This window comes from Cyrtonyx montezumae, unplaced genomic scaffold, assembly GCF_038088225.1.
Source record: "Cyrtonyx montezumae isolate F1298 unplaced genomic scaffold, pur_monq_1.0 scaffold_17, whole genome shotgun sequence".
Lineage (NCBI taxonomy): Eukaryota > Metazoa > Chordata > Aves > Galliformes > Odontophoridae > Cyrtonyx > Cyrtonyx montezumae.
Window position 1 is genome coordinate 5,330,643 of NW_027071903.1, and position 19,530 is coordinate 5,350,172.

The window sequence follows — 19,530 nt, forward strand, 5'->3', positions numbered from 1 at the left end:
TCCATACCATGCAACCCACAGGTCATATTCACATTCGCCTCCCCAACTCCCAGTCATCTATTCTCACAAGCCTACTTAATAGTTCACAGTCCGTAAGCCATCTCATGCTTTTGATCATCCCTCTTGCCTTTTCCTGATCCTTCTCCAATTCCGTGCTCTTTTTTTTTTTTTTTGATGTGGCAGAAACACATGCACTATTCAACATGCATCACAGACTCATACAGCTGTATCATGAGGCTCCCCTGTATCATTCTCTGTTCCTTTCTTAATACTTCCTAATGTCCTCTTTGCCTTGTACTGTGAATTGAGCTAACATCGTTTTAGAGAAAATTTGCAGCTTAGTTTTCCTGGAACTAATGTGTTACTATGTGGTATCAGTCAATGTTATCCATTCATTCCTTCATATGTGCAAGTTTTACTTTTGTTAATCACATTATATTTATCGGCATTTAATTCTGGGTGCTATTTCAAAGCCAAGTCATTGAAGAACGTATAAGGACTGTATGGAACTCTTCGAACTTTACAACTACCTTAAACACAGGAAAGATGAGGACGTTCACAAGGGAAAAAAAAAAAAAGAGTAAAGCCAGTTTAAGGTGCATGGAGATATAGGGAGAAATGTCTCATTTTGTTTGCATTTCTTATAATTGTTCTTGCATTTGTTAGGGAAAAAAAAATTATATTTTCACAGAGGATTAATGCAGTTTATTGAATCATCTTGGGGAAGGGTGGGTTTTTTCCCCTTAGGTTTACGACGATCACCTATTTTCAGTTTTTTGTCCTTGTAGCAGCTACTGTTAAGTAATTTATGATTAAAAACAAAGCAAAACAAAAACCTGTCACACGCCCCTTTAGATTAGGGATTATCACCCTGAAGCACCAAGCATTTCTCAGTGTTAACTCCAAACCAGTTTTAAGAACAGCTTAATAAGAGATAGCAGAAAATTGCAGGACACTTATAAAGGATGACGAACGTCATGCTTGCGAGAGATTTTTTTCAACAAAATTGGTAAATTAAATAAGAATAAACAACAAATATGTACTGGTTGTAATAACTGCTACAGTAGCAGTGTTTCAAAAACACAAATCTAAGGATATTTTAAATACATTTCCATTTATCTTCACCACAGAACTAGGGTCATAAACTTAACATTCTCCCAGCACCAAAGCAGCTCTCTTGGATTCACATGGGAAACTTTTCATTGGACTAATGAAAGTCAACTTCAAGATCAGCCATGTACTGTATAACAAACATTCCATTTTCTTTTCCATAGGAGGAATGCTATCAAATACCACATTGCAATAAATTCAAAATCTACCTTCCTACCCAGTTACTAACGTTTCATACATTATATTATTTGAGCCAACACAATGCAATGAAAGGATATTAACGTCGTTACATGGCTAATTAAGTAAGCCATGTCTGCCAACAGCACGGCTAGGGAGCACTGACATCACATGGCTCATGTCAAGGGAAGACTTGTAGAGAACTCTCCTGAGGTGTGTTTGGATGTATTCCCCAAGACTGTATCTGACATTTTCCCAGATATGCTTTATTTAATGAAATATCTCCTATATAGTCAAGCATGTAAGAATGTTGATGCAGTCAGAGGAAGAGAAAATGAGGAATTTTTTTTACAGCAGAATTTCTCCAGAAGCAAATAAAATATGGAGTTATCTTCAGTGAGAGAGGACAATTCTGCTTTAATTATGCAGACAAATTAAACTTCTCTATCTAAAATTGAGATAATTGTGTCTTGCAGCATATCTTCTCACTGAAGTTTTCAGACAGGAAAAACACGACCGATTTCCAGGTAGCTAAGTGTATTTGGACTAAACAGACTAGTATATTCTGCAATCTTAAATGTACTACAGAGATGGAAAGCGAAGAGTCAAAACCACTTGTTAACAATCTGACATCAATGTAACTGTTTAAGAAGATAATAATGACAGATGTTTTCATTAGTTAATCTAGTTAAACATACCAAGGACATTTTATGCAAGATTTTGTTGCTGAAAACCAAAAAGAAGTTTGACTGACAACCTCTCACTAAACTAAGCAGGTAAGAAGGCAAAAAAAAAAAAAAAATGCAGCATCTGCAGGCAATAAATTGACTGATAAAAAAGAAAGAAAAAAAATCTCAAAATCAAATAAAGCAGTCCAGAGACAAACTGTATGTCCTTAACACTGCCCCTTAATAGGAAATAATTTTTAAGCTAGCCAAGTGTAAGGTATAGTCTCCTTTTGTTCCAGAACTGTAGCTAAAGCAGAACAGTCTTTCCCATTTGCAGCAGTCTGTAACTGCTCTTAAACACACACTGTAAAGCACTCAATTATTGTGCACACTGTATGAACCCAGGTCACAGGAGAGACAGGAAGCTCAGCAGGCCTGCTCCTTACCAAGAGGGGAATTACAGAATATATGCTGCACCTGGGGCTTTTGCCCCAAATGCTGTCACATTGGCTCAAGCTGAGGCACCAGTAGTGGTTTATTATTCCCTTTCTGCACCAAGTAGAAAGATGAGCAGCCCAGCTATTCAGGAGAATCTTCCAGGAGGGAGACAATGCTATTCCCTCCCATAAGAAAAGTAAAAAAGAACTCAACATAAAATCCACATCTTATCAAGATGTCAGTACCAACTGTACAGATACTAAAGCATAGGACAAAGGAATTTTGATTGTTTTTAAAATGTGTGCACGCATATATGAATGTACATATGAACATTACAAGTATATGCACACAGAAGTACATGTATTAAGTACAATATGCAAATCATCTGTCCACAGGTCTTTAGAAATTTGTAGAGCAATCAAAAATTACACACATATTGTCTATCCAGTTTTTTTTTTTTTTAAGTAATTTTATTCTATGTAGATTTTGCTTTTTCCTGTGAGAAAAACAGAAATAAAGTTACAGTAAAGTTACAGCTGGGACTGTACCATCAAGCACACTGGGCCATTAGAGTACAAATCAGCCAATTAAGAATAGTCTAACAGTTACTGAAATGATCACAATCTTAACAGTACAGTGAGAATAGATAAATTTTGTACCATTTTCTGTCCTCATTAAACTATTCATTAATCAGTCATACTTTCGTGATCTTTTACAATAAAAAGTCATCACTATTCTAATTAGTAATATATAGTATTAACTGTGACACTACTTCAGGTATGTTTTACAATTCAATTGTTCCACATTATGATAATCAGAATGCACAAGTGCTCTTCTTTGCCAAGAAATCACTATCAGTTTAATCACTCTGAAGCTACAGAACATCACTTCAGTCCATTGAAAAATATCTGTCTCGACACTAAGTGTAGTTTGGAAAAGGTACCAGAGATACCCAAATCACTGTAAACAGTGAAGCAGCACCGTTTACAGCAGCTGGGAAAAGAGCTAACAGTAATTCTAGTTCATATATCAAATCTATATCAAGTACACTAACACATTCTTGTAAGCATTCAAAGCAACTCACCTTAACATTTTCGTGAACATCTTCTGAGGAGTAAACTGCTTAAAATATTCATATCATCCAAATTGCTTTTAATAGGTTCATACCTAGTTTCAAGAGCTTGCCAGAATATTAGTCATGCACAAAGTTTTGGGGGTTAATTAGGCTGATCATTAGCTATTCTACATGATCTGTAGACACAGATTTGCTTCTCAGTTGCTTCAGCAGTTACCAAGTGTGTGTTCCGAATGCTAAGGTGTCTAGATAAGAGCTGCAATTAATGGGACAGATTTGTACTGCAACACTTCACTGATACCTACTCTATGATCTATCAACTCCATCAGCTAATAGTAACACAGACAAATTATAACTGTATGAGTTGTGTGTGTAGCATCTGGCGGGCAATCTTATCTCTTACTGTTTCATCATATGCACTGATGTTAAATCTGTCTAATAATCAGACCATTCCCTATCTTTTTTTTTCATTAGTTACACTCAGTGATGTAGCTAATGCATATAAAAGTAAACTGCTGCCTACTGGTAGCTTCAGTAGTAGTCTAACACACATCTAAGACCACTTCTTATGTGGCTGGAGTCTTTCTCCTTCGTATCAGGATTTAGGCCATCAGCCCAGGATTCCCAGAGAAACTCTCCAGAAAAAGCATAGTAAAGAATGACACATCCTGAAAGCACTAGATCATATAGATGGGAATATGTCAGTCTTATGTGGTGCACATAGGTTTTCCAGTAATCCTAGGCAGAAATTCAGGAGCTTTCTTTAGTGCATAATGAGCAGTGTTCTATCTGTATGCCAGTACAGATAGTATGTCTTGCACATGTGACAGCTGTCACATCAGCACGTCAATGCTTTCAAACACTCCTGAATTGAGGCTGATGAAAACCTGAATTGTGTGTTGAAGACAGTACCACTACTCACCGGTGAGCAGAGACTGGGAATGCAGACTCCAGACTACTTTAAACTCTTTACAGAAGAAAAAAAACAACACAGTTGTTGTTAATCCATGTCTGCTCATTCAGTGCCACTCTGCTACCAACTCAGCTGAGCTTTCAGAGAAACAGGAAGGAGACTGAACATTCTTGGTCACAAATAGTGAAAGGAACATATTGTTTTCCCAGCTACCACTTCTCTGACACAAGTCCTCATCTCCCTCCCTGCTCCAACACCACATGGACTTTCTGGGTGGACTCCCAGCATTCATCAGCCCTTGCCTTTCAGGATTGCCCAGGTCAGTGGTCTCATTTGTATCCACTTCTTCAGATACTGATAACTTTACCCATAATCCTGACTTTAACTGACAGTTCTTAAATGTACTTTATCTTGTCTCAGGAGTCCAAATTTTGTTGAGAATAAATAGCTATCTTCAAAGAATCAGCAAAGGAGGTACAAGCCAAAAGTAATCAGGGAGACAATAACAATGCTGACTGCAGCAATTGCTGTAAAGTCAGGAAGAACTCAGGACCCCAAGAGATTATCTGACTGCAATCCTACAGTCACAGAATATCCCGAGCTGGAAGGGACCCACAAGGATCACTGAGTCCTTTTTCAGACTCCACGAAGGATCATCCAATATTCAAACCCTCAATCTAAGAGCACTGTCCGAACATTTCCTGGACTCCAGCAGCCTTGGTGCCATGACCACCACCCTGGGAAGCTTGTGCCAGTGCACAAGTAACTGCAAATAAGAACAACTTGTACATATGCATACGTGTTTCTATCATGTGATTTCCTCAACACAATTGCAAATACACATTACGGGAAAGACAGAATTACTTGATTTTGCTTTGCTGGCAATCAAACTAGATTTTAAAATGTCAGAGTTAAAAAAACAAACCAGATGCTCGTGAGCTGGATGGTGCATACGTAAGTAGTACATCTTTTCCCCCGGTCAGGCTTAACTGAAAAGTGATTACGTTTTTGTTGCCATCATAAGGTCTCTCCTACTTAAAGAAAATGGTTGACTTCAGTAGCCTGTAAATGAAACTAGCAATTTTCTAGAGAATGAAGCCATAAATGTGACAACTCTCTCTTCATCTGAAAATCTTATTGAAATAAAATAGAAAGAGGTAATTTTGAGATCTCTAACAAGACACCACTTGCTAAATAAAGAAGTTAAGCTTGCATAAAATACAGTGCTTCTTTCTCAGAAACTGTTGTATTTGAGGACTGATATTCCATTTCACATCCTTCTTAATAGCATGATGATGAGTTAAGAAGCAAAATATTTCTTTACTGATAAATAATGTTAAGAAATTTTCAGAACTACTTTTAACTACCAAAACTGCACCTGGGACGTCACACTATGTAACTTTCAAGTAATGCAATCAGAATTAAATCTGTGTGGACTCAGGATATCAACTGTTATACTTAATTCTTCAGTCAGACATCCTCCAAACAACATTTCTTTTTAAGCTGAAAAAAAAACCAACCAAACAACCAAACCAACACCCCATGATTACAAAGCTATTTTCACAATTCATGGACATTTGATGTTACAGTCAATTTTCTATGCCGGGAAGCTTCATTCAGCATGTAGCATCCAGAGAGGTTTTTGTAGCAATATTTTTTGTATTTGCAGTGTAGATAAAACTGACAAAAAAAGTAACCAAGAGGAGATGTGGACTGTGCACACACTTTTCACTTCATGATATTTTCAGACTGGCAATTTTTTCCAAGCTGAGCAACAGTTGTTAGCAGATTAATTGGTGAGTGAAATTCCTGTTCCCTCTTGCATTTCATTATACAAGGGAAACAATAATGGATGCTCTGGTTTACTTTCAGATAGAAATTAAGAACATAAACATATCTAACGATGAAGATGCTCTCCATGCTAGAGCCTCCTCATGATGTTAATGTTTCCTGATGACTCTACCTAGTATCCTGCTGCATCCTCTCTTCTTCCATAATACCCAACACCCACAGTGCTATCATCCTCACAACATGACTCCAACTCCTCATGTCTACTTCTTAAAGGACACTAAAACTTTGTTAAAGGTTGTATATAAAAATCTTAATAAACATAATAGAAAAGCAACTTCCCACAATTGACAGGGTACACAGGCTTTAAGTATGTATTCTTTCTTAACTGCCTTTTGTGATTTACAGAGTTTTTCCATTTAAATTTTAATTCCTCCTGTCCCCTTTCTGGGGCAGTTTTGAAGAGTATCATATTCTCATTATTTATTATAAAAGGAAAATTACATGAAATCTTGATGAATTTCAGATGCTGCAATCCTTTTGCTTCACATATAATCATTCTAATGAAAATAATGTAAAATGGTAATCATTATACATTAATACTAGCTTTCTGCACTGATATAAGCTACTATATCCCACTATAAGCAATCAGGACTGGCTGAAGTTACCATTACTGTGACTGCTAACTAAAGTTATCAGTTTGTTGGAACCAAAACCCACAATTTTAAAGAAGAAAGGGAAGAAATGACATCATGCCATGCATGAATCAGCTTTTTATGAGACATTCTAGTATTCAGTGATTTATCATTCTGCAAGAGGCATGTTCTCATAAGCTAGTTACAAAATCCTCTTTAAAAGTGCTCTGATTCAAAACACTTATGCACATATAAGTTAAAAGACTGCAATTTAAAAACATACAAAGTGATAACAGCAGGCATTATCAGATTCTGTTAAAAATAAAAATAAAAATAAATAAAAAAAGAACAAAGAAGAAAACCATAGCACTCGCAGTCTCAGGTCGGCACATGCTCAGATCTATGATCTCCCTGATACTCCTTGGCTTCCTGACCTGCTTTCATGACTTGGGTCACTGCAAGGCCTTGAAAACTGTCCAATTTCTTCATTGTTTCAGTACAAAGTTACTGAGACACTGTTACTCACTCCACATAAATCAACCGAAGGCACTCCTTGACAGAAGCTCTGATCATCTTGTCTTCTACAATAATTTTTATAAGCACTACCTGTACCTGTGGGCAAGTGAATGCATATGGCTCTACTCAGATGCCCTATTTATTGCTTATTGTACTTCGCCTAGAGAACATGAGCTTGCTGCACTTCTTGCTTCCTTGTCCTTACTGTATAAAAGGATGAACTTTCTATATCTGACACATGCATGCTCTGCCAGAATGAAAAATCTGCAGTGGCAGGCCAAATACCTTTGCCAAGGATAAATAAAAAAGTTGGTTATACTCCTGCCACATCTGAGAGTTGCTGGAAAAGACATCACTTCTACCCATTTCACACCCCTTCGTTAAAATTCTGTAGCCTCCCTCAGCACCCCTCCTCATCTCAGAAACATCAGCAGCTACACAAAGTTAAATAGTTATTCTTTGTTGATGGCTTTTTTTTTTCCTCTGAAGTTTTTGATGGTTATGTGGTCAACAGTCAGCACAGCAAGACTTTGGAAAGCTACACTTCTGTCTCACAAGTAACAAACGCAGGCCTTCACCTTGGCTCGACTTTTCTTTGATGCACAGCTTACATTTCTGCTTTAAGATCATATGAATTTGAAGGAAGAAACACAGCTTCTTCATCGTTTCAAAGCTGGCAGAATGTGCTCTGAATACTGAGTTCACTGCTAGCGGTAGCCACCGCTGCTACGTGGGGCAAAAGTGGAAACCACTTAGCTCATTTGGGCAGTACTAGGATTGGAAAGAAACCTATACTAATATGAATAATGCTTTTCCATATTTAAAGCACTGCACTTGTGTTTCATGAGCCATCATTAGCAGTTACAGAAATGACATGGGACTACAAGACACTTTACAGCCCCAGTGCACTTTGTATCAAACAGATGCATAGGCAAAAGTAGTTCCCGATTTAAACAGCATAAGTATTTTCCGCAGCCAAGCAGGGATCCATGGGTTGGATGACGTTTCACTGAAAATACTTGTCTCACAACACAGCAGATATAAACATATGTTGTTTGTCTACAGCTAATTTATACTTTCACTTCTGTAATGTTCTTGGTTCCCACTGGGGTAGGAGCAGCAGGGGAAAAGTTAAATCATAATCACATGAGTAGATTATCAGTGACACCTAAAAACAGTTGCAAACTGCCTTATCATTGCAATTAGAATGAGAACTCAGCTGGTTTATGTCTGCATTAGTCAAGCAGTACCAATCAGTAAATTATTACAGAGGCAAACACCATAAATCTTCATTGACTAACAACAATGAGGAATTTCCTTTGCCTACCTCTATGTGTTCCTTACCTTGCACTTCACATACCCCTGTGACAGGAAGCACAACACTGCATCAGCTGCAAAGCACATCCTGTGCTTGCCTCCTTCCTGCTCTTTGGAAATCCATCATCCTGTTGTTACCTCTTTTAATGTTTACATCCAGATAAAACCCAACGTATGTGCAAAAGATTAATAGTAATTCTTTCCAAGTAATGCCTAACGCCTTTGGAGTGCTGATCAATACAGCTTATCCACAGAGACTGAAAAGCAATGTTCTAATATGTTACAGGAAGACAGTAAAACACTACTAATCCAGGTTCAGTTGCCCGCCATTCGAAAAACACACACCATGTGATAAGAAGAACAACTACCCAGATTTAACACAGCTTAACACCAGCTCTTAGTGCATTTTTAGCAACATTCAGTGGTAAAGTCTCTGGTGGGAATTTGTTCAGACTTCTCAGATTAGTTCTGGGCAGCATCAATTTAGATACTGTTGTATCAGAGAATTTATCAGAATGTATAGTGTTGAAGTGATAGTCTTTTACTCACAGAGCAGCTGATAATATAATATTTAATTAAAAAAAAAAAAAAAACTATACAATTCATAGGGTTAGGCTTGTTTACCAAATACATATTTTCAAAGGCCCATACTAGGGACATGTAATTCCCAACACTCTTACTATAGCCTGATACATAATGTATAAGGTTATAGAAAATGTGTATTCATGAGACTTGTTTGGCTTTTGTCAAAAAGGAACTGTGAAAAATTATGATGGAACAATTTTCATTTCTGACACATTGTTTTTATAGTTCATTCATGACTGGGAATTGTGGGGTTTAGAATCTTGCCTGCTGCAGATGTCACTGAGAGGAGAGGAGCTACAGAGCTTCTTATTTGCTGCTTTGTTGCTGACAGTGACAGGAGACCTAAAGGAAATACTTCTCTTGACATTAAACATGATGAGTAAATCCCTAGGCTACTCTCCGACTTCACTGCATTAGAAAAGCCACGGAGCAAGGCATTTGGGAGCACACAAAAACAAGTATGTTTTATAACCAGAACTGGCCTGTGGCAAGAAAGTTGGAGTTTCGATACAGGACCGTGGGATTGTTTATAACAATAAAAAATGAAAATCTAGGTAAAGTTTCATAAATCTTAGTAAACTTGGCAGACAAGAAATATTTTGCTTTAGGATAAAACTTATGTTTAATTGCTTTCAATATGCACATTGACTCTTTTGACGATATTTCACAGATTCCATAGTCCAGGCATTTTTTTTCTGAGGTTGTAACTGCCAGTGTGACAAATTCAGTGCCAATTAGGGGAGCCAGACTCTTTGAACACACACCAATTCCTCAACTATAAGAATAAAAAATATATATAAAAACAGAGACCCCATTTAAATTCATAGCTGTACTTAGTTGTCAGGTAACTCCATTAACTTTGATCCCTATGTGGGGATAAAATTTCTGGAGAATGGCAACAGCATAGGAAACATTTCAAGTTTTCTTTCTGCCTGAGCCATACATGCACAGAGTGGAATATGTTTAAATGCCTTTCACCAATGGATTTACAGAGACTGCAGCAACCAGGCACAGAATATTTGCATAGAAATGTAAACATCCATCCCTTCAACTCTGAATGTATGGCATAACACTAACATTTATTACTGTAATTATTTTCCCTACTCCATCCACTCAGATTTCACCCACCAAGCCCGTGTCACAGGCAGCTTCCATGATGCACAGACCAGCCAGCTGAGCCATCCTCTGTGGGACATCAGTAAGAACTCATCATCTATTTTCTATTCTGTCCTCACCAGTATTCTTTGCCTATTTTCGGTTTTGTTTTTGTTATTTTTCTCAGGTTAGATATTAGGAAAAAATTCTTCTCAGTGGTCACACATTGGCACACTTTGCCTGGGGAGGCGGTAGAGTCACCATCCTGAGAAGTGTTCAAGAAACCTGGAGATGTGGCACTGAGGGATGTGGTTTAGAGGGCATGGTGGGGATGAGTAGATGTTGGACTAGATGATATTAGCGGTCTTCCCAACTTTAATGATTCTATGATTCCCCTCTTGGTATCTGTGCCATTGAAGAAGATACTGATGTGAAATCCACACCTTTCTTCTAAGAGCTCTGTGTCTGCACTCCCTTTAAGCAGATAGTTCTCCCTGGCTCACACTTCAGCTATCTCCTCTCAGTTCATTCTTTCATAATTCATTAGCTTAAGTCCTACTTTTGCATGGTGCACATCAAATCAGCTGCATCCAAATTTTATATCTACAAAACAGCCACCTGAACTAAGAGATCAGATGTCTAGCCTAATTTTTTTTATTGCTTTTTATACCACTCTCCTTCATCTCCAGTTTTCCACTAATTACAGTTTCTTCAGTGTTTGCTCTTTAACAATATAGAGTTAGCCAATTCCTCTGATATGGCATATTAAATTCCCCACCTTATTTTATATCACATATGGCAATATCCTTATCTTTACACACATCACTACTGAATCCCTTACTTTCCACTCCAAGCCCTATACTGTCTATTAGCTCCCCTTCTAAAAACCCAGAATACTGTTTGTTTTCCTTTGCTTTTTTTACTTGCCTGCCTCTTGCCAAAGTACACCCATACCTGATTGCAGCTGGGAGAAAATACACTTCAGGATTCAGTTTTTTATACTGATGAAGAAATATCTTTTAAACACCTTTCTAGAATCAAAAGGCTACACCTGCTGATATTCTCTGTTAAAATGTGCATCTGAAAGAGTAATACACATATTTGTTCACCTTGTGTTTCCTAAAATATTATCTCTCATTTTAAGTTGAGAGGTTAATAAAGAAGGACAGACTTTTCTTCTACTGCTCGTGGCTAAGGGGGGAGAGGGGGTGTCTTCTTATCTCAGAATTTTAAAATGTTAAAGAGATGTAGCAATGCAAAAAGTTTGAGATAGATCAAACTGTGCCTTTTTTTTTACCCCCATCTGCTGCTTCAGGCACTGAGATATTTATAAAGAAAGAATCAAAACTGAAAATATTAAGTTTCAAGAGAGCAATAACAAAGCGTAAGAACTACTTATATAATAGGCATGGTTCATGAAGCATAGAGATACTGACTCCTAATTAATTGGAAATCTAGAGATTCAAAGACACCTTAATTAAAAATTCAGTGTAAATATTGCAATTATTAACCTTCACAAGAAATAGGCAATAAACTAAGATGTTATATCTTTGCATGCTAAATGGCTAGATCCAGTCATTCTTCACAAGGCCAAGCTCAGCAGCTTACAGAGAATTATGTGGAAACGTTTTGGTTTTCATCACTGAGACATTCTTTAATCTTTCAGGAATTAATTTTTAAATGAAAAACTACAAAACATTTTTAAAGCTGTGCTTTTTTAGACAGAGAGAAAAAGTAATCAGTATTCTAGTGCCCTTTTCCATGTTCTTAGTTCATATTTTCAACTTATGTGGATAATTAATATATGATCATTTAATTTCTTTAATTTTTAATACAAGTCTTTAAAATGAGCCTTACTCAATGACCATTTCATTTCACAGGCTCCAACCTCTGCTGTTCCACTTTCTGCATTCAATTTCTGACTCTCCTTTCATTTTTACAAGGAGATTTTTATCAAATTTAAAGTCTGTTTCATTTTAATTTTAAGGATTTCAGAGGCCTACATCATTCACTAAAGCTCCTGACGCAACCTTCAGTGTGGAAATCCAGAAGAATCCAGATTACACATCCTTATCCAAAAAACTTGTTTTAACCCACCTCATCTTTTTTTTTTTTTTTATCTCCAGATAAAATCAGAGTAGATTTTAAGTAAGTGTGTTCTGACAACTTTTAACCATTTCACTGATAATCTCAAAATGTCATGGTTTTATGATTTTTGGCATTGGTATTCCACATAATATCATGTAGTGTATTAAGAGTTAAAGAGTTAATGCTCTAGCAGGTATACCTGACTGGGAATACGAACCTGGGCCGTGGCGGTGAGAGCGCCAGCTCCTAACCACTAGGCCAAGAGCATTAACCCTTTAACTCTTAATACACTACATGATGTTATGATGTGGAATACCAATGCCAAAAATCATAAAACCATGACACAAAGTTCTATAAAATTGAAATAACTGTTCTTTCATTAGCAAAGGGAAACACCAGAAGCTCACACTCTTGGAAAGAAAAGTCCAACCACTTCTTTAACAAAAACATATGAATTGCTCTGAAAATTCCAATACTATTGTATACATGTATGAATATATACACATCTATTTTTCAAGACTTTATGTTACTACTTGCCAGAATAGCATATCATTATCGAAGGGACACAAATATCATTTTAAAGCATTGGGCATTTTTGTTCTAGAACAGAAAATGCATTAGGGAACAGGGAGCTACATAAAAGCAACATAAAGCTATTGCCACACTTTCTATCATCACTCTCAGCTGCCTCTGATAGTCTGTGACATCTGCGACATCTGTGATGTAGCCTGGAAATATTCCCCATGCCCCTTTTTAACTTGATGGGGGTTTTTTTGTTGTTTTTTTTTTTCAGTGAACATTATTAAGTAGGAAAAAAAATCCAGAAACAAACCTGACACAATATTAATTGAAGCCTAGTGATTTATGTTTGTTTTCTTCTCATCCAGAACAATTCAATACCATTCTGAATCTTTTATGATGCCTGTTACAGCCTTTACACCTGATTTACTTTGTATACTATCCTCTGAATCATCCCAAATGCAGATGTATTTATTTTTATAGATTTTTTGTATGCAAACATCCTCTTGAATTATATTTGCAGAAGTATACAGTGACAACTTGTGTTATTACAGAATTCAGACGGGTTAATTTTTATCTGATAAAACATGATAGTGATAGGAAAAAGTATAAAGTATCTCCTCCTTTTTTCTCTTTTAGGAATACTGCAGGGACATACAAACTATTTAAGTCCAGCAGATCAAGGCTGGAAAATGATATCTAGAGAGAAAACAAAGGGCAGAAAAGTCTCTGTAGACAATGTGATGGTAGACATATTCTTACATCCGACTTGGAAGAATGTTATATGTAGTTCCAAGATGTTTGCACTATACTTCTGAAACATCCCTCCCATAGCTCAAGTAAGCAGATGATTATGGATAACTGCTTTCTCTTTTATCAAAGACTACTCCAGAAATTAAAAAAAAAAAAAAACAGAGAGAGGAGGCTCTGTGAAACAAAGACTAAAACTGCCAATTCTCTCTCTTGAGTTGGACTTCACCTTCAAATTTTCATTTTTCTAAAACTCTATAGAAACAGAAATACCTCATTTTCTCATGCAAGGTTCTGGCACAGTTGTATCAGCTCTCAGAAGAGAATACCTGTAAACAAGATGGATATGACATTAATTAGACCCACATGCTTGACTTTTATTGTGTTCAAGATAAAAATTACCAACTTCTGTCTTCATGTAGGCTAAAAAAATCTGACATCAATGTAATTACATAATTACAAAACCAGCCCTAACACAGTGCTAACAATAAGTATCTGTATTAAGTACTAGAATAATAATAATCAGTCTTCAGAAGGATAATCTCAGGATAAGCTGCCTTAGAAACAAGAAAGAAGTTCAAATTAGTCTGTAAGATGCCTATCAATTACCTTGTCCAAATTACTTATTGCCTTTATCTATTTTTAAACTGATCAGTGAACATTACAGAATGCAGAATTTCTGTTTCCAAAAGAACAGCAGCCCTTGGGATGTCTCAGAGCAGAAACAGTTTGGTTCATGTCTGCACACCTGATGACAAAATCTGAAGTGGCAAAAGCTCACCCCGTAGTACCTCCCCCAGAAATAAAGAGGAACAGCGTGAAAGATTGTCACATAGTTCAGCAGCAAGAAGTTCAAAATGCTGTGCTTTGGCACCAACAGTTAGCTGCACAAACCCAGAACAAGAAACACCCAGTTGCACAGCACTGTTTCAGCACAGAATGCAGCTACAGCACATCTCCAGGCGCACATGAGCAGAGCTGTGAAGATACTGTCAAGACCTAAGAAGCAGAAGCAGACGTAATCCCAGAGTTGTTGCTGCCCAGCACTTGCAATGATCAGTCTGGGACAGCACCAACCAAACACGAGAAACACAATGAGGATCATCTACAGAATTTGAAAAAAGTGATGCAAGTATTTATTACTGCTGTAATCAGAAATATAGTGTTAAGACTTCCTCACAGTAGAGCGAACTGTTGCTGTGAAATGTGGAAAATAAAGCAAAGCCCATTACGCTACACTTCAGAACAGAGCAATTTTTTTAAAATGATAGGCTTTTGACAACACAATTGGCATTTCAGACGTTTAATGCAGTGCGCAAGTGAAAAAGTCAGAGAGTGCAAGAGAGTGTCCAGTACTCTGAGAAACGCCTGAAAACTTCAGTGGTTTCACAATGCAACTAATACATGTAAATTCAGGTAGCACATTTTAATACAAGGTTAGAATAAAGCTCTCTGTGCTAAACAAAAAACTTTTTTCCCTTCCCCCTGACAAAAAGGATCATAATCAAAAGATAATCAGAAAATGAGACTTATGTTAGTAAAATTTCCAAAGATGCTTCTCACGTCTATAACGAGGAGAAACAGCTGGAGAAAGAAAACAGGAAGCAGAAATTATAAAGCATACAAAGTTTGTTTTGTTTATTTTGTAAACTCTCTGGGTTCTTTCAAGCCATCTTTGTCTACATTAATTCAAATTATTTAAGTATATCTGCCATCACAAGTCATGAAATGCAGCCAACGAAGTACCGTTTTGGTGGCTCAGATGTTGAGCATTCCTCTGAATTATCTTTCAAGGGTTCAAACAATTAAATTTGTTTTTTTTTTTTTTTACATGTCCACATTTTGCTTCTGCAATCCTTTCCATAAAACAGAAAAACACAGTGCATCACGTCATCCCTGAACTTTCTAGTACTCCTGGGTAACAAAGGTGAGCAGATATCTGAGTAGCCTTCACACATGTAATGAAGATAGATGACCTGCACCCCCAGCTTACACAGTAGACGCTGGCACGCACTTACACAGCTTTCCCAAATGTTTTTGTATGTACATAACAACAGATTGGGAGGGTAAAAGGAAAAATAACTAAGAATAACTCAGAAGATTTTCAAATACAAATGCAAAAGAAATGAGATAAAAGGAACCGTCTCCATTTTGTTTTCCTCATTAGAATTATAAATTTTCACATTATGCCTCCAAACTATACACAGTTGGTGTGCAAAATACACTGAATACAAACTTGGAACACGTAGATTGCAATAAGAACCATCTTAGGTGTAAATTAGCTCAATATTTATCTCATCTAATATGCAAATTACGACAATGTATTCTCATTAGCATCAGCTCCGTTTCCTTTAAGCTAAGCTAAATATCCAGCCAGTGCAGGAAAAAAGTCTCTCTGATAGTTCTCTTTTAAGCTAATGAGGGTGTGATTAGCCTCCCGCTTTGTTATGAAGTGGCACGCTCAGGAGAACTTACCCCGGATAAAACACAGCGTGAACCTATGCAACCCCAAAGCAGGCAGGCTTAGTGTGGTACTATATAATGCATTAATAAAATACACATCAAGACAGTAAATTCCAGATAGAGTCTGAAATTTAAATGTGCAATAAAATGGAAAAGCATTTTCTCCAGGCACACGTTTACCAGAAACAGATATGACATAGACCTTACTGACAATCTGGAAAGCAGCAAGAGGATTTTCAGGAGATAGTACATCTTATAAGCTCTGAAATATATCACTACTGCAAACTAGTACATCTGCTCAGTGGAATCTGTGTTAGCATCAACTTGGTTCAGAAGCATTTAGTTTTCTGTTTAGGTTGGAAAAAAACACCAAAACGAAAAACCAAAGTTGTACTTCTAATGGATGGTGCTGCCCCCCCTGGCCCCAAAAGATTAATGTGATGACTGTTGCTCTGCTAAAAAGGACAACATAACGTTATTTATTAAACCTGTTATAATCCATCCTTGTCTACACCGATTACTTTTGATTAGCAGTTTGAATTCCTGCACACACTACCTGCTCTCAGCTGAAGCAATGAGCTGTGTGGCTTCCAGCAGCCTTAGGGGACTGCAAGGTAGAAAATGTTGCAATTCAGGATTGTTCTTAATTTCCATATGTTGCTAAGCACTTCAGCTGTCACCAGCATGGTGAATTGAGAGCTCCCAAGTAAAAGTATGCAGGGAAAGCAGAGGTCACATTATAAAATAAAGGGAAGAAAGTTGCTCGCTAAAGTGAAGGGAACCCAGAGAAAATCCCTTTCTCAAGCAGCTCCTCTACAGAGCTCTGCACTGAATCCAACAGCAACTGGGCGTGCAGCAGCACTAAGTGGTACAGGACAGAAAGCAGGGCTTCTGCTGCTGATTGAATTAAGGGGAAGGCTTCCTAACAGCTTCACGTGCTGGTTGTGGTAGGTAACACGGCAGAGCTATGGTAGCTTGGCTAAGGGCTGATCCCAGGGTTCAGCTTGGGTGTTGGGATGTAACACAGTGACTAATGCATCCAAATGTCAGCTAGGGACCTACCATTCTGCTGAGCAGTGCAGCTATACTATAACTTGTATTACTCTTTATATTTCAAACCTACCAAGTGGTACTAAAACCAATTGGCCTGTACCACCCATGGCACTAACTGACTGAACCAGCTCCAGCTCTCCCCTTGAGGCCACAGGGCACTCCAGAGCCACCATCGCACATCCAGCAGCCAACTACGCTCCATCCTGGAGATGGAGAGCAACAACGAAGAAACAAAGAGGCACAAAGCTCTTGCAGGGTTGTCAAGCTGAGCACCAGCACTCAGTCCAGCTTAAAACATGTTGAGAAATACAGAGTGCCAGACAGAGCAAAGACTAAGAGAAAGCCAGCACAGCTTTAAAACCAGCACAGAGTACAAGCATTTTAAAAACCTGACAGTGCTTTTATGGCTTATAAGTCCATTTGGTTTTATTTTCCTTCATCCTATTTGTGACAGACTCATGTACTCCTACTAAAAATTCTTTTCAACTTCAATGTTTTCCCTCTGCAGTATAATCTTAGGAGAAAAAAAAATCACTGTTCACATTACTGAAAAGACATCTCGTTTGTTTTATAGTCTCCAGCACCTGGGAAAAAAACATAACAATTGAGTGATATGACATTTTGGGGAGAAAATGAAGGCAATCTCTAAATTGAGATCTGAGCTCTTAGGCAGCTTTATCATGCTCTGGTACACAGCTGGATCAGATCTCACCTCCAATTCAAAGCTTGGGCCACTGCCAATTAAAACAAGGTAACAAACTATTTTTTCCAGGTAACCGGAAGATATGCACAGGTCCTGACCCTCCATGTTAAGCTTTTAAGTAGAAACCTCCATATAGAACTGTTTTTTTTTCAATTTACTCCCTCCAAGTCCTCCCTTCACCCCACACCTCCCCATCCTTCCAGACTCAGTCATGCTGTTCCAAGCAGATAGCTCCCTCCCACTGTCCCCATCATTCTGCCACAAATGCTTTGCCTGGCACCTCACTCAGGTTTGGGATGATGGTTTGTTCCTCTCTGATCAGGAGAACACAATCTTTCTGTCTGCTCCAGAGAAATAAAACATTATTCTGTGAAAACATCACCTTGCTTTAAGACTCTGAAGAGGAAGCCTGCTATTTGGCTGGGATACTGCTTTCACTGAACAGCTATGTATTAGAAGATCCTAGCTTTGAAAACGCACGATGAACTGACGGTAGAAATCCACCTTTGCATAAGTGCTGGAAGATGAAACCCAGTCACATCAACACCAGCACACGGAGCTGCTGCAGTGCCAGAAGTTGTCTAAATAATGTGCTTGGAAGCTACAGCAGCATATGTTTTGGTGTCCTGAGACTAAAGACAACAAAGCAAAAAAACGAACCATTAAGCTTCTCAGTTCAGTTCAGGTCAAACAGAAATTGGGTATCTTGAAGAAGCTGAAAATTTTGAAAGTTGTATTTGTTCTGATGTCAAAGGAAGAGTGGGAAACTTGTATCTCTCACAAAGCCACACATCTCTTTCTCACGTTTTCATAGCATTCAACTGTATTAAATCTGTGAACTTGGTAGAAGGTACATACCCAAGTACAAATGGCACTTGTATTTGAAGTAGAAATTTACTGGGGGGAAATGTATAAACAACCCAGTCCTGTTTCCCTCTGCTCTCACAATGCATAACATCTAGACAGCACTAGCAAACAACATTAGAAAGAACATCAGAAAGATCATTTGTCACTTAGATCCACCTGCAACTTGAAGTTCTACAATACTAAGTAACAAGACAGAAATAGCAGCAAAACTTTTAGGAAGTTTAGATCAAATCCTGAAAAGATATCCCCATCCCACTATTAGTCTCTGCTCCACTGAATTCAGACAGCCTCACCAAACCCTGACCCTCCGGAAGCTCAGGCTGTGCTGGAGATCAGGCTCTGCAAGACTTAAATCTGGAATTTTGCCATCCCTTCAAAGTGCCTTCAAAATTAAACAACTTCTAACTGACTTCAGAGGTAAGGAATTTTTTTTAAACATTAGAATCCTCACTGCTGAGTAGCAGCAAGCAAGTGGGAAGATTAACTTCATATAAAACTAGGATGTTGGGTTTTTTTGACAGACTTGATGGGAATCAGCAGCTGATATGCATATTGCCCCATGGATTTAGCATTAAGGATACCCAAGTCGACAAGCATTTATATGTAAACAACCTTGTTTACACAACACACTTGTTGCTTTATAATAATGACAAGTGAATAATGAGACCTTCCTTTTCCTGCTCTTATAAAAAACACATGCATCTCAGAATACAATCTTTCTCTCCAATTCTTATTTTTAGTATGACTAGAATAATAGCTTGCAAGAAATA